We start from the raw sequence: 11,570 nt of genomic DNA, 5'->3' as shown, positions 1-11,570 counted from the left end.
GAAATCAAGCGTTGCAGTACATTTTGATCGTTGGCAACCGCCAGACATTTCACCTGACGGCATCGTTAAAAGTGAAAACCTTCGGAGGTGTACAGAATACACTAGCTTCACTGATTCGAAAACTTAAAGCTGTTTTGTGGCTCTCGAAAGGCAGAACAACACTCGCGCTTGCACAGAATGATGTGTGTGGTGGACGCGACTATTTCTCTGAGGTGCCCCATGTACTTAGTTTGGAGACTTGAAGCAAAGGGAGGCAAAGCACTCCGACTTGTGACCTCCATTAGGCACGCAGAAATACACCCGACCATGCTGACTGATAAATTCAAAATGCTTTTCTTCTCGTTGGAATCTACTGTCTGGCTCCCAACACACGCTCATCTCGCGCCAACCTGGAAATTCCTCCTTGTTTCTTCGATCCACGTGCCAAACCTAAATATTACCTTCATGATCACAAAGGCTGTGTTGCGCGCTTCGAGGTCACTTCTCTGCCCAAGCTCGTCATGTCCCTCAGGCACCATTCATGCACAATCATTATTCACAGCATATCCTTTATTTTTTGTTTTCAAATGCGAAAAATGTCTTAGTAAATTTCAATGACATTGAGCGTATCTATCTATATAACCACTAACGTTCGGGCGCTCTCATCAGTACCCCCCCTAACTTGGCGTGAATCAAAATAAGCATAGGAGGGTAAGATGGCTTGACAAATAGGATGCGCTGGTCAAGACATTAATAATGTCCCAATCCCGTCGCGTACGTCGTCACACACTTCCCACCAGATAGTGGCACATACGCACGGGCGGGTATGTGCCAGAGGTGATTGACACATAGTATCCATCCAGAAACAATGAAAAAATACATGAGGGATTTCAATGCATGAACGTTTAGCAGTACTCGACATCGGGAGCGTCAACCTAACTAAGGCAAGCAATAAATGTCACTGTAGAGAAAAACCTGAGAAAGGCAAGGTTGACCTCCCGATAAATGCCAATAATAAATTTCAGGGTCCCAGCAGGAATTGAACCCAAGCCCTTTAAATGGCAGTCGAACACTCTACTACAGAACTAATCCAGGTGTCGGAAGTGCTTTTCAAATAGACGGTAATCTTCGTGAAACATGAATAGTAGTTGCAGTCCTGCCTACCCAGTTTTATGATCATTACACATGTAGTCCTTCGATAAAGCCGTCACGTCGAGTTAACGTCAATTGTCGTTAGGTGCCATGCGCTGAAGTTGATTTATGTAGCACTGTCCTGGACCCGCATTGCCGTCGAAAGAAGCCGAAAGCATGACTATTCGAGCGCTCGTATAGTCTTCCCTTCACGTGTGTTTTCCGTCTTCGCTCAAGTATATTTCAATATTTAAAATTATCTGAGCCGTTTGAGTGATAAACGTATATGGACGTTAAGAAGCGCCGTTGGCTTCGCCTAGGCGCGGCGCACGCGTGCGGAGTGCAGGCATGTGCAGCAAACCGCTGCTCTAGGAAGCAAAGCGCCCATGCGCCAACTGCTAACTTGGTTTGTACTCGCACATGTATAGGACTTCGTATAAGCAACATATGAACGGTCATTTCATTCATTGGTATGTGTTATTTAACGTCCCAAACCACTTTACGATTGTGAGAGACAACGTAGTGGAGTGCTACGAAAATTTAGAGCAACTGAATTTTCACCGTGCACCCAAATCTCATAACACGGGGTTGAAGCACTTTTACCTCCATGGAACCTAATAAAACAAGGCCTTTAGGAGCAGCACTTTCTTATCAAACAGAATAGCAGTAATGACAACTGGCGTCGTAATGGCGGATCTAGCCTAAGCGTTGATTTGTTTGTTCGTTTGTTTGTTTGTAGCCTAGAATACATGGCTCGTGCCCACTCTGGGAGATTAGCCAAGAGAACATATAGTCTCATATGGACGATAACTACACTATTGCTTACAACAAAAAAGGAAGAAAGTTGTAGAATGAAGGCATTATATAAAAAAACAAAGATTCAGAGAGTGAGAAAAAAATCAACAGAAAAATAGACACTAATAACTATACCTTGATTGTGGGAGCCAACCAGACAGCTGGTTTCGCCAAACTCGACTAATTTGGCATGTCGCGGATTTCTCCCAATTCAAAAATTACTTCTCGACCCACTATTTTTTGAGTGTATGGTAACGTGGGCTTTATGTTTAAAAACGTTTAGAGTCTTGAATAAAATTACACACCGCAGCGGATGCATCTCGGTGGCAATTTCCCAAAACAGAGGCATCAATATCTAGAACATTCTCTGAGGGTAATTTAAACCTAGCTTCGCAAAAGGAATAGCTAGAAGTCTTTTCCTAATTACTGCATAGTTCAAATATGAGCCGAAATAATGTTCAATTGTTTCTGACTATTAGTTGAACGGATTTAGGGGGGGAAGTGTCAAACCAGCTCTGTGTAAATAAAAATTTAATGGGGGAACACAACACCGTAACCTGGAGATGAACATTTCTAGTTTTTCGACCTACTCCACTGGGCTTTCTATGAAAATTTGAGGTGCTGATTATCTGTACGTTTTGTGATATTTTCCAAACTATCTGTAAAATTAGCGAATTTCCTATACCTTACCCCTGACAAGTATTCTAACTCGGGAAGTACTAAAATTACTGGTTCATCAAATGATGTTCGCGCCAAGGTATCGGCCAATTAGCCTAATTGTAATCCGTTGTGACCTGGGGCCCGCACTAAGTTCAGCAGTTTGAAACGGCGGTGCTAATGCGTGGAACGCTGCTAGGGCACGAGATTCTTCTGAGATTGTCAGAGCTGGACACACAACAGAACGACTTCTTGATCTCGTCTTGACAAGTAGCCTCTGCATCACCAAGTAGCATACTTCTTCACTATAGTTCCTTCCACTCCGGATACGAGCCAAACTGGCGACGTATGGGCAGGAGACGACAGAAGTGTCGTAATATTGTTTCACGTGGTCTATGTGAACAGTCTCATTGCCACGGCATCCTTGATCGGAGGATTGTGCACACGGCTCCAGGATGTAGTTCACAGGTGACGTTTGTTGAACCACATGGTTGGGGTGAGGATACTTGGATACAAGTTTTGTTGATTGACCAGGGCTGGTTGTAGGGAATCCAAAGCCAGGCGGGGTCATCGGGAGCATACTATAGAAAAGGCGGCGAGCTATCACGATGGTGTTGTTGGCATTGGTGATCAGCACTATTACGAAGCGAGCAATCTGGTGACTCTCTTCTGCGTATTTAGCAGCTTGTGACATCAGCATGGAATGTCAAGGCGGTACGGTAAACTGGTGTCCAGAATACAAGAAGGATCGTGTCCGCAAAGAAGGAGGTATGGAGAATGCGCTGTTTATCTGTACGGCAGTGTTATGCGCGTGCGTCACAAAAGTGAGATTATGGTCTCATTTGGAGTGGTCAGAAGCTACTTCTTTTGAAATAATATCCCCTCATGATCTGTTGAATCGTTCTGTAACGCCGTTTGTTTGTGAATAGTAGTACACAGTGGTGGTACGATGAATCATGTTTCATTCCTTCAGAAGTGATAAGAAAACCCAGCGTAAGGAATGTGGCTCGGTAACCACACCAAATGGGCGCCCGTAAACATACAGTCGCATCATGCTATGGCCCATACAGTGGCGAAATTTTTATCTCATTTATTTGAATAGTTTGTTTCCCATTTCGTGAGGGCATGACTGCCGTAAAAACGATGTATTCATCAAACCCTGGTTTACGCTGGGCAAGCATAGCACCGAGACTGACACCACTAGCATCCGTAGGAATTTCAGTAGGGGCATAGGGGTCAAAATTTCGCATGATTGAAGGTGATGTAGAAAGACGATGAAGTGTGGCGAAGGAATCGTCACAAGCCGGTGACCACCCGGAAAGGTCATAGTTGCAGCGGTGAAGTTCAGTCAAATGTGATATAAGGCAGGCAAAGCTTCTAATAAAGCGATGAAAATACGAGAATAGGCCGAGGAAGCTGCGAGGTTCTTTCAGCCTCTTCGGCTTGGGGATGTCGGCAACAGCACGCAGTTTTGTCGAATCCGGAAGAACGGTATCCTTATAGAGGATATGCATCGAAACTAAAAGTTACCGAGTGCCAAAGCAACACTTTTAAATGCGAAGCAAATCTTAGCGTACTTCGGCGACATTGAGCGTATCTATCTATCTATCTATCTATCTATCTATCTATCTATCTATCTATCCATCGTCGCCTCCGACTGTTAGCTCTCTTGGCCGCTTAGATAATGGTATCGTTACCAAACTAAGTATGGCATTACATGACTGTATGAAGAACACATTTGACAAGTCATAACCTGAAAATCGAGATATATGTCATGAATGAAATGAGGTAAAATTCATGGTTCTGCAGCTCTTGTGGTGGTTTTGGTGAGATGGCATGTTGCAAAACTAAAATGGTATGTCATAATTGCTAATCAAACACAAGCTACACACGCTTACATGAAAATCATGACATGCATGTCATGTAACAACATGACTACATGCCACGCTCATCAAGCGCTCCCAGCAATTTTGCTAGCGTCACATATACCAAAGTCGGTATTATTGTTCGTGAATGGATGACGAAGTTATGAGACTAGTTTGAACATGATAAATATGAGATGCGTGTCATGACTACATGTCACACTCATGATGTGCTGGTGGCCGTTTTACTAGCTTCACTTATACCAAATTTGATGTCACGGGACGTAAATGAATCACGAATGTAGAATACTGGCGCAACATGATGAACATGTGATTCGTGTCATGTAAGAACATAACTACTTGCTACGCTTGTGGTGCGCTCATGATGCTCTCGCGGCCGTTTTGCTAGCTTCACATGTACCAAACTCCGTATTACGTGACGTGAATGAACGGCATGGTAAATGACAGCACCCCACCTATACACCACTCTTTTTATTTACACCACCTCTAAGCCTTTCTCTCGACTCATTCGCCATATGGCTTGGTTTGCATTGAGAACCGCTTTTTGCAGGTTGCCGTCACGCACCGGTACCTCCGGTATCATGGACGCCGGTGCCACCCAACTCCATCTGACTCGCCCACGTTGAGCCCTACCTTCAGAAATCGCAGCAGTGTTAACCAAGGAAGTAAGTGGTCGAAGTCGAAGGAACTGAGATCGCCTCTGAAGACGCCACGCTCGAAGCCGCATGGATCTCTAGCCACCGAAACAAGCAACGCAAGCATGCCTCGAACGCTCCGGAATCCCCAACTGGCCAGGGAAGCGCGTCCGATACTCCAATGCTGCTCCTATCTGCCCAGCGTCTCCCTCGCAAACCCAGGCAACTGCGTGGGCTAGCGAGGGCTAGCATTGCCTCCCAACCTGCCTGCATACATAATACAGCACCTAAAAGTACACAAACCACCACCCCTAATAAGGAAACCATGTTAAGTACTATCACACTGGAGCTGCGTTCACTCCGTACGTTAGTACAAGAACTTCGCGTTGAAAACGCTGCTCTTCGGAAACAACTTGCCCAGCAACCTCCGTCCTCTTCTTTGATTCACTCTCCTGACCTCCACGCCGATGCCACCCCCACCCCCTACCCCCTAAACGAAAGGCTCCAGACACAGAAGAACCAGCCACACCATCGTCGCAACCAATTACCACCTCAGCACGCATTTTGCCTATAGAATCTGTACCGCAGCAGCAACTCCTTGAGACAATTCAAATCGTACTTGAACGGCTGTTACCGATAATGCTTGAACAGACCATCGCGCAAACGCTAGAGTGATCCCTCGATTCAATCTGTGACGTCATCCTGCTGCATTTCGTGGCCGCCTGCTCCAGAGACAAGCGCCAAGAAACGCGCTATCTTGGTTTCCTTTATCCGGTTATCACGGGAGTCATGTGATCATTCTGACTGTGTATATTTTATGACGAAACTTTAAAGAGGGCTTTTTTTCTTGGACACGATGTAACGAGCGTCTGTCAATCACTCTGACGAACTTGAACTAGTATAGCGCATTACGGGGAAGAAGGAACGGCCGAGCAGGTCGACACAAGAGGACAGAGCGCTATAGCGCTCTGTCCTCTTGTGTTGGTCTGCTCGGCCATTTCTTCTTCCCCGTAATGCGCTATACCAGTTTAAGTACGACGAACCAACTCGCCCAATCTTCAACACTCGTGCACTCTGACGAGCTTGACATGGTGTCAGAAGTGGATCCAATGTAGCCAACTAGCCCTTCAGCGGCCCCGACAACAAGCGAGCGACTGGCAACTGCGTCTACGAGAACAAGCTGTATCGGCGACAACGCTTCAGAATGGCGGGAATCAAGCCTCCTAAGCCCTTCGACTTCCAGAACGCAGCGGACTGGGCCGCCTGAATGGACGAATTTGACGACTACAGATTCGCGTCTGGGGTTCATGAGAAAAAAGACGACGTTCAAGTAAGGACTCTTCTCTATACTATGGGCAGAAAGTCGAGGAAGATTCTTCGGTTGCTAAACGTAAAAGACGAAGGAATGGAAGACTTCAAGCTCGTAAAGTCTACATTTAATGACTACTTTGTCCGCACCAAGAACATAGTCTACGAAAGTGCTCGCTTTATTACACGCCGCCAACAACTGGGAGAAACAGTACACCAGTTCGCAACCGAGCTTAGCAAGTTAGCCGAAAGATGCGAGTTCGCAGGCATGAAAGAACGCCTAATAAGAGACCGCTTTGTAGTAGGACTACGGGACCAGGTTCTTTCAGAAGAACTGCAGATGGAACCCAAGCTAATGATGGCCACTGCTTTGGCAAGAGTGCGTACGAGCAAAACCGTAAAGCAACAGCAAGCAGAACTAAACGATCATGAGGGCGCAGTCCCAGAAGCTTGTTTCGCCGCAGTAAAGCCCAAGAAAGTCGCTGCAAAGAGCACGTTTACTCGCTGTCAGAAGCCCGCTTATCAACAAAATAACTGCAGTTATTTCGCCGGACCATTTCACCCGCGACACAAGTGTCCAGCGCAAAAAGAAACGTGCAGATTTTGCCGGAAGTTGGGCCACTATGAAAAGGCATACCGAAAAAAGAAGCAAAGAGACACAAATCTCGATAGCATTGCCGAAGCAGATGGCAAGTTTATAGGCACGGTCGAGAAGTGCGCGAACACACAATCTGAGCATTTCGTGACGGTAAAGATAAACGACCTGACGCTCCGCATGAAAGTAGATACGGGATCCGAAGTGACAGTCATCGGTGAATATTATCCTTTTCTTCCGCCTTCTCTGGAAAACGCAGCCGATCTTAAACGACCTAGAATACTAGCATCCGTACAATCGGAAAGTTTGACGCTAAAATATCTTGGAGAGACAGCTGTTCACAACAAAGCAGAACTTGCGCAAGCACTTGTTGGGACTACCAGCCATAAAAGCTCTGGAAATTGTTCGCTTCCTAGATGAATTAGACACTGCGGACAATATCGGAAGCAAGTATCCCAAGATATTCCAAGGCACGGGTGCCATATCGGGAGAACACACCGTACACCTTGTGCCACATGCAATCCCGTACAGTCTGTCTAGACCGCGACGGGTTCCTATTCCCATGAAAGAAAAAGTCAAAGAAGAACTGGACAGGCTAGAACGAGAAGGAACAATACAGAAGGTTGAAGAACCGATAGAATGGTGCGCGCCTATCGTTCCTGTAATGAAGCCGTCTGGAGCAGTAAGGATCTGCGTTGACTTAACTCAATTGAACCGGTTCGTCAGACGAGAGCTTCATCAACTGCCAACAATTGAGCAAGTTAAGAGAAGCTTTCGGGAAGCCAAAGTCTTCTCTAAACTAGACGCGCATTCTGGTTTCTACCAGATTAGGCTTTCCGTTGAATATCAAAAGCTCACGACGTTCATTACGCCGTACGGGTGGTACTGCTACCCCAGGTTGGCGTTCGGGATTACATCCGCACCTGAAATTTTTCAAAGAAATTTCTCGCAAGTCCTAGAAGGCCTAGGTGAAGTACTGAACTACATGGAGGACATTCTGGTGTACGGCAAGAACAAAGTGGAACACGACAAGCGGCTTTGTAACGTCCTCGAACGACTTCAACAAGCAGGCGTAACTATCAACAGGGAAAGTGTTGTTTCTAAGTTAAACAGGTCGCATTTTCGGGGATGATCTTCGATGCCAACGGCGTGCGTCCAGACCCCGAGAAAGTTAGAGCAATCAAGTAATTGCCCAGACCCCAAAACGTTGCTGAGGTTCGATCCTTGTTAGGTATGATAAACAATCTCGCAAGGTTTTTACCTGATGCAGCTTCAATGTCTGCTCCTTTACGCAGCCTCCTCAACAAGGACAGCTACTGGTTTTGGGGACCTCAACAAGAGACAGTTTTTGAGAAGGTCAAGACCACTCTAAGCTCAGACAGATGCCTGGCTACTGGGTCGAGATCTTCTTGATTCGCTACCGCCATGAATTCAAGGGTTCAGATTGCGTCTTATGCGGTACTAGTTCACGCTAACACACGTCCCGGGGAAAAGCATTGCTATGGCGGACACACTTTCTCGCGCAAGAGTGATGAACACTGCGCTTTTGGTCGGAGAGTTGTCTGAAGCAGACGTTTCGGCTCACGTGGAGGGAGTCGTTCAGTATGCCTTCTCTGACGAAATGCTCGAACGCATACGCTCAGAGCAAGCAAACGATCCCGAGTGTGCGTCATTGATCGAAGCTTGTATGCAAGGTTGGCCCGCTAAGCACTACACACCCCAACTTCTCAAGCCATCCTAGGCGCATCGTGGTAACATCACGGTATGCAAGCAGCTGCTTTTGAAGGACTCAAGGCTGGTGATTCCACGAGTGCTTCGGAAAGAAATGCATCGGTGGGTTCACGAGGGGCACCAGGGAATCGCACGGTGCCGCACGAGCGCTAAAGAATCTCTCTGGTGGCCAGGAATTAGCAAAGACATTGCACAAACCGTGGCGAACTGCCAAGCATGCGCCACAGAGTGTACCCGATTTTCCGAACCAATGATTCCATCGGAAACAACCGAGCTGCCATGGCAGAAAATCAGAATTGATTTATTTGAGATGAAAGGAGCTGTCGATCTTGCAGTTGTTGATTATCACTCCAGGTATCCTGATCTGGCCCTGCTTGATCGAGGAACGTTGTCGAAGGCGGTCAGCCAGCACCTGAAAAGCTGCTTTGCCAGAAATGAAATACCGCAAACGGTAATATCAGACAACGGGCCACAATTCATCTCATTCATGTTTGCTGATTTTGAAAAAAACTGCGCCTTTAGGCATGTCACAAGAAGTCCTCGTTACCCTCAAGCTAACGGGGAAGCTGAGCGCATGGTAGGGACTCTTAAAAGATTTTTAAAGAAGGCAGAGGACCCCTACATCAAACTTCTGAACTATAGAAACACGCCGGGTCCAACCGGCTATAGTCCAGCGCAGTTGCTAATGAGCCGTCGTTTACGCTCAAAAGTACCCTGCATGCCATCCGCGCTAAAGCCAGAAGTAGTAAAGGCTTCTTGGAAAGAGCAAGACGAAAAATACAGGCAAAAACAAAAGATGTATTTTGACAAACGTCATGCTGCGAGACCTCTTCCCTGTCTATCCGCAGGCACTCAAGTATGGCTCAAAGACAGAGGCGCCGAGGGCACGGTCCTTCGTCCTTCTAAAACACCGAGATCCTACTGGGTCCAAACTTAAGGAAAAACCCTACGCAGAAAGAGGCATCATCTTTTCCTTCTTCCACACGGAGGAGAAACAAGCCCCGTAAGGATGGAGCAGCATCCACGAAACAGCGAGCCAACGGATGCGACGGACAAAAACATCGTAGCTACCAAGTCGTCTGACATCCAAGAGCCTCGTTCATCGAACAAAACATCAAGTCCTGAGTAATGAACGACGCGATATGGGCGCGTCATAAGAGCTCCGAACAGACTTGGTATTGAAGATCAATTTCTGAAATGCTTGCCTTTTTTGGCAGGCCCATAATGCTTATAAAACGGGGAAGATGTGACGTCATCCTCCTGCCTTCCGTGGCCGCCTGCTCCAGAGACAACCGCCAAGACACGCGTAATCTTGGTTTCTTTTATCCGGTTATCACGGGAGTCATGTGATCATTCTGACTGTATATATTTTACGACGAAACGTTAAAGAGGGCATTTTTTCTTGGTCACGATGTAACGAGCGTCTGTCGATCACTCTGACGAGCTTGACACAATCCTCACAGCAAAGTTGGAGCACCAACTCGCCTTAATGCTCGACGGAAAGATGGAAGTCCGAGTGACAATTATCCAGAACAACCATGAAGCCACAGTTTCGAGTCTTGTTGCCAGCTACAATAGCAGAGTCACGGAGCTTGAGCGGTGTACACATCGCTCTCGCTCACACTCGCATCAGAAGCCGCATTAACCAAGATGGTCGTGAGTAATCCACACACTCAGTACAGCATCTGGCAGTGGAACTGCCGTAGCTACCGTCGTAAGAGGAGCGCGCTACAACAATCTCTATCCACACTCAAAAAAACAGATACACCAGATATTATTGCTTTACAGGAATCAGGTGGACAGGCTAAGCTGGTCGGATGCTCCTCCTTTACGTCTACTCAGTCCCCTGACAGTCGTGAAGTCCTTACCACCCTCGTGAAACGAAATATCCCTGTAATTCAACACCCTTCGCTCTCTGATACAGTGCCACACATTATATTTGAAATCCTCTCTTCATCTCGCCGGACATCCACCAGTATGTTATTGGTCAATGTTTACAGCAGCCCACAACAACCACATCGCCTTCACAATCTCCTATCTTATGTCAAGAAGTTGGCAAGAATTTCCGCCTCCTCGTGGTAGGGGATTTTAACGCTCCATCACCCCATTGGGGCTACATTGACGACACCAGCAAAAGGCGAATGCTGCGGCAAGACACTCACAATCTTCGCTACACCCTTACCACAGACCCGGCATACCCTACGTGGTTGGGCAGCAGCGTTGCCAGAGACACCACTCCTGACCTCACTTTCACTGCGAACATTACGCATGCAGAGTGGTCCAACCTTCATGAACACCTAGGCAGCGACCACTACATATTACAAACGATCGTCAAAACAGGCCCGCAGCGCAGGAAATACAAACAGCTTGCCCTCGTTGAGTGGGATGTCTTCCGTGAATTGCGGGCAACGGCCTCTCCAGAATCTGCCACCTCGATCGACCAATGGACAGCTTCCTTACTACGAGACGTTAAGCGTGCTACCAAGACTCCACAGAAGATGCCGTAGGCGACACGGTAGACACCAAGCTGCTGCACATGTGGGAGGCCCTCGCTTGTCTGCGCAAGCGCTATAACTCCAACCAATTGAACCGCTCATTACGCAAACGCATTGCTATATTAACGCGTCCAATTGAACATTACGCTTTTCAACTCTCCTGTAAGAACTGGCATTCCCCGCAGGGGCGCCTGCGCAAGTAGGCGTTTGGTGTGTAGCGACACCACGGACCAGAGCTAACGGGGGAGTTTCTACTCCCTCCCACGCCTAGCCGTGCGTGGCTTTGCCGTGTCCGGGGAAAAGGGAATCCAGGGGGTTGAGCTGACGCTGGGTGATTGGACCTTTAAGGCCCCCCGGCAGA

At 47.3% G+C, this 11,570-nt stretch overlaps 1 pseudogene; it reads left to right on the top strand.

The window, feature by feature from the left end:
- The first annotated feature begins 6,103 nt into the window (after window positions 1-6,103).
- Window positions 6,104-8,396, top strand: LOC142767824 (uncharacterized; annotated as a pseudogene).
- The last annotated feature ends 3,174 nt before the right edge of the window (window positions 8,397-11,570 follow it).

This window comes from Rhipicephalus microplus, chromosome 7, assembly GCF_043290135.1.
Source record: "Rhipicephalus microplus isolate Deutch F79 chromosome 7, USDA_Rmic, whole genome shotgun sequence".
Lineage (NCBI taxonomy): Eukaryota > Metazoa > Arthropoda > Arachnida > Ixodida > Ixodidae > Rhipicephalus > Rhipicephalus microplus.
Note: the sequence above shows the minus strand (reverse complement) of the source record. Positions and strands in the feature narration are given on the sequence as shown.